This window comes from Lathyrus oleraceus, chromosome 5 (genome assembly GCF_024323335.1).
Source record: "Lathyrus oleraceus cultivar Zhongwan6 chromosome 5, CAAS_Psat_ZW6_1.0, whole genome shotgun sequence".
Lineage (NCBI taxonomy): Eukaryota > Viridiplantae > Streptophyta > Magnoliopsida > Fabales > Fabaceae > Lathyrus > Lathyrus oleraceus.
In genome coordinates, this window is record NC_066583.1 from 399521710 (window position 1) to 399527192 (window position 5483).

At 36.4% G+C, this 5483-nt stretch overlaps 1 long non-coding RNA gene across 1 annotated transcript; it reads left to right on the forward strand.

Annotated features, from left to right (window-relative positions):
- The first annotated feature begins 315 nt into the window (after positions 1-315).
- On the forward strand, positions 316-3371 carry LOC127085100 (uncharacterized). Its single transcript, XR_007788930.1, has 2 exons — positions 316-2192; positions 3173-3371. It is a non-coding gene; the product is annotated as an uncharacterized LOC127085100 (long non-coding RNA).
- The last annotated feature ends 2112 nt before the right edge of the window (positions 3372-5483 follow it).

The window sequence follows — 5483 nt, forward strand, 5'->3', positions numbered from 1 at the left end:
GTGTCCATATGGTTAAAACACCAAAATCACCCTTAAAGGGTAAAATGGTCATATCATAATAATATCTAATTATGAGCACAAATTGAAATCTGATCAAAACCTAACCATAGCCTAAAGTTAAACGAATTCTAAAACTGTTTTGATGTTAGAAATTAAGCTAAATCAATTTAAACTTTAAAAACCATTAAACTCTAGAAAAACAAGTAAACTCTAAAAATCAATTAAATTCTATTTCTTAACCTAATTAAAATAAAAATACTACTAAAATGCACATTTTTATATCTATTTAATGTGTATATTTTTTTTATGCTTAAAAGATGACAACTAATTTGTCCCTGCCAGGGAGTGTAGCAATGCGAATGAGGGTATATTTAGCAAATCCTAAGGCCCATTAACCCTTTCAAAAATGGCCAAAAGTAACCAAGAGAAAAAAGATGGAGTAAGTGCAGTAATAGGGGCGGTGCAGGCCACAGGCCCGACCCAAATCTACTATTACTTGAGAAGACCCATTCTATTCCAAATGACGTTGCTTCAGCTGACTGCTTGAAGACTGCCTGCCAATCGTTGGTGTTGGTGATCGCGTGCCACGGAAAGTAACAATTTTAATGATACTAGAAAGGACCTTAGAGCACCATGTTCCAAAATGTTAGAAAGCTGCAATCCCTTGTTAAACCTTGAGCTAAATCGTATTCCTCTGATTACTCTTCCACGAATGTGCGCCCTTCTTCGAATCAGGTACCAATTCGTTACCAAAACAAAGCAACAAACGCGATTCCGACGACATTCTGAGCATAGGTTTGGCCAAGAAATTTCACGAAATTGTGTTACAGCTAAATAGTTCTTTTCTAATGGAGAATACAGCTGTTTGAATGTGCTGTTCTTCACCAACACACTTCTCACACGGTAACAGTGCACACCGACTCGCTCTGCGGTCTGCGGCTTAACTTAGTTTCAGATTATGTTTCGCTTTTGGTTTAGAATTCTGCAGGTTTCCTTCCCTCAGCTTATTTGCATTCTAGAATAACCTTTTGATTCCAAATTTCCATGAGATGATGAATGAATTTAGTACCAGAAGCATCATCAAAAACAGTTTCTTCAAGCTTGCTTTGTAAAGGTCAGTGACTTCACTGTTATGAATGACACTAACTGAACCGAAATGGTAACCCGAAACACAAGGTTGGATGCCTTTCAATATGAATCAACCTTCAATTGGGTAAAGATCAAGACCGACTTAAAGTTTCGGGCAATCGACATAGTTTTGTAAAGTTTTGGTAATGATACCGAAGCGGGCGACGGTATGAAGAACATGGAGACCGAACCAGCGCCCTTTGACCGTATTGTTGAAGATCATAGAGATCTAGATACATACGCAAGAAATTTGCAGAATCACCATAGATGAGATGACGACGATGTCGTATTCATCACGAGGCTTTCTACTTCGTCGCTAACGATGAGGTTTTGGAAAGGGGTGTGTGTTTGTAAATAACAGTCTGAGCCAAATCCATTTGTGAGGCCAATAGAGTCAGATTGGGTTCGCCATTAGTCACATGATTGACGATGGCAGTTAACATAGTGAGGTCAAAACCTCCTATCATAGAAATTCTACTTGGGTCTCTTTGTTGGAGCAATAGGCATAATTCTGGAACAGGATTGTCATTCACCAATCGCGTGCCAGGTGTATGATTAAATACTTCACCCAAATTCTGTTTTTTAATTTTTTCCTTATTCTATTGGGTTTGATTTCCTTTACGATGCTTGTTTACGGTTTCATTGTTTTAGATCTTTGACGGATTCTTATAATAATCATGATTCCTCAATCGGGTTTAGTAAGGGTCGTGGTAGTGGTTATTTGAGTTTTATGGTGAATTTGCTCGGGAATCTATTTATGAATATGGTTTTGTAATGAATTCAAGTCTAAGTGTGAATGAATTTTCTTCTTGTGATTTTGAGGTCGAGTTTCGGTATTGGTGAAATACTGAATTTTCTATGGTTTGTGTTCATGGCGAGACTTGAATTCCCACGGTAAACGTCCATACAAAACGAAAAGCAAGGAAAAATCAAGCATACAAAGATAGATCTAGCAAACAATTGAGAATGCACAAGCAAGCAAGAATTCATGAAATGATACAATTTAAGGCTTACCGATCGGAGACCCTCTGATGGTTCTTCAATGGCGGCGCAAACCCAATACGGTAAGAAACTATTCAATTCCTTTTCATCTCTTCTTCAACCCCTTTTATTTCTTCCGTTGGCTTTCTTGCGGTTGTTGATTCTTTTTCCTCTTTTTCAATTCTTGAATCATGGAAATCTATGATGTGAAGTGTGAAGGGGGTTTATGCTCGAGTTGATTGAAGTTTCAATGTGAAGCTTTAACAACCATGGATTTGAGATCTAATGAGGGAAGGTTGAAAAAATGGAGAATGAAGAGTGAAAACTTGGGAGAAAGTGAAGAGTGAATCCAATCCAAAAAAGTGAAGTCCCCTTTTTATGAGTGAATGATGAAAGCTTATATAGACTAGGTGAGGGGTGCATATTGATTAGAGATTAATTGGGGATGTTTTGGGCACTTTGGGCAATTGCGCAAAGTAGTTAGAAGTTAGTTTGTTAATTTGTTAGTTTGTTAAAATGAAATTCACTTGCCCGATTTGGTTGATTAATATGAGTTGGGTTAAAATGTCAAATGAAATGGAAATTCAAATGAAAATATGGAATGGAATGTTATTCAAATGAAAATGAAATGCTGTTAAAAATGAAATGATGTTAGAAATGCAATGCTGTTAGAAAAATGCAATGCTGTTAGAAATGCAATGTTGTTGGAAATTGCTTGCTGTTAGAAATTGTTTTAAAATGAAATGCCAGTGGAACTGAAATGTAGGGAAATTATCATGCCATTGTTGATCAAGAATAGGAATTATTAGCATGTTGTTAAGCAAATTATTTTGGTTGTGAAGTTATGGCTTGACTTGTTTTATTGTGATCATGTCATGAACATAGGTGATAAACCAAGTTAGATTGCTATGGAGTATGGCATTGTTATTGTGATGAGCTTGAGTTGATTTTATGGTTCGCTTGAATTGCGGAATATAGTGGGTGTAGTTGAAACTTGAATGATGTATATGCCATGACTTGAAATGAATGTGGATCTTGAAACATGATTTTCTTGGTTTTGTAGGTACTTCCATGGAAAAGGACATAGTTTGGCCTTGAAGAAATATGAAGCAAGAAGTGTATGACCATAAAGATGATGAAAAAAGATGGATTGTTAATGCTAGAATCACATGTTATTTCATTAGAGTATTTCTCACTAAAAAATGTACATGGCATTCATAAGAATCACTTTTACACTCTCCATACATGTTTCCTTATATGAATGGTTTTGTAGGTGCCTTATATGAATTCCATGAAAGAGTTGTGGATGAATCTTAAGTTATAAGTCAGGCGAGAAGCAACAAATGGAGGGAAAATTTTGGGGTACAACACCCACAAACAGACAAACCTACGACCTTAACATGCCAAACACCCAACCACAATACCAAGAGTATCCCCCATACCACAACCAACAAGAAGATCATCATCAAGGAACCCAACATCACTATGAACCCAACACATCACCCTACCATAGTTGCCCTAACCAAAACACCCAGCAATCATTTAACACCAATCGTCCCACCTACTATAGCCAAGAAGCTCAAACATCACAAAACCAAAACATGCAACAATCATATGACTACCAAACACCACAACAACCATTTCAACCTTTCCTCGAGGCATCATTCACACCAATGTCTCCCTTTAATCTTCACGACCGTCCTCTAATAACTCAAACACAACCCAACTACTTTGGCATGGGTCACGAACTCAAATATGGCAGTAGCACTTCATTGCATACAAAGGACTACATGGATTTGTCTGAATATATTAGAGAATCTTCTACAGGTGGTGGTGATGTTCCTGGGTCCTCAAATCTTCAAACACCTGGGATGAATCATCAACACGGGTTAGGGCCACGCGTTCAGGTAGCTAGGAGATGTGGTACCGGAGGTCGGTTGAGTCATCCCGGTAAACGACATTAGTATTTTTGTTATTCTTATGTAAACACATATTAATATTAATATCAATTGGTACGATTTCAACTTTTAAATAAAATGTTCGTTATTTTCAAAAAAACAAATTACACAACACACACAGGCGGCAGACCAATTGGTGTATCCTCTCATTCCTTACACACAGACGCCAATTAGATTGGCAACACTAGGTGCAGAAGCAAATTCAATTGGCGACTCCTCTTTAAATTTAAGGGTAGGCGCAAATTGACCCGACACACTTGCTTCAATATGGGGTAGTTTGGGAAATCATCTTAAATATGAGTTATTTTGGGATTTTTTTGAAAAACTGGGTTATTTGGGTAAACAATTCACAAAATTTTTGAAAGACTAAAATAAATTGATTGTTTTGATATTATTCAACAAGACAATTATGGATTTTTCATATGTATTGCAGGGGCGTCAGATAGAAATCTCAACTTTATATGAAGTGTACTAAAGGACTGAACCAACCCAAATACTCAACGTTAAAGAAAATAAACAAGCAACAATCTCTTTTCTATTTTCAAAAATTTATACAAGAAATACTTTTAAAAAAGGCTCATTTATTTTCTGCTTTTGAAATAATAATAAAAAATTATGAAAAAGTTGTTGGTGCGCAAGATAAAGAAGATGAAAATGGTGAAGATGTGTGTGTGTGTGTGTCTGTGTGTGTGTGTGTGTGTGTGTGAGAGAGAGAGAGAGAGAGAGAGAGAGAGAGAGAGAGAGAGAGAGAGATAGAGAGAGAGAGAGATAGAGAGAGTGAGAGAGAGAGAGAGAGAGAGAGAGAGAATGAAACTAACTTGTTATTAAAATTTTGTTACACTGAATTCTAGAAAACCTTAACAAACTTAAACCAAGATTTAGCTTATATACACAAGCTAAATGAAATTCAAATGCAATCTAAAATACGCCTATAATAACTGAAATTAATTACAATCTAACATCATCTCTTAATTCATATTCAGCTAATCAAAATCAACAACACTAATTCTATCTCTCAAATGGATAAAGTGTTCAGTCTTGATTGTTTTGGTCAGAACATCTGCCAGCTGCTTCTGAGTGCTACAATGCACAACTTCAAGAAATCCATTCTGAACCTGGTTTCTTAGAAAATGAAGCTTTATGTTAATGTGGTTGCTTCTTCCATGCAACATTGGGTTCTTAGCATGCCTTATAGATGATTTATTGTCAATCATCAACTTCACTGTCTTTCTCACCTTGATCTTCAGATCTTGCAGCAAGTTCAAAATCTAAATAGCTTGACAAGAAGTCAAAGCACTTGCAATGTACTAAGCTTCATAGGTTGACAATGCAACCACTGATTTCTTCTTGAAGCACCAAGAAATAGGACTTCCCATATACTTGAAAAATATCTAGAAGTACTTCTTCTGTCAACTC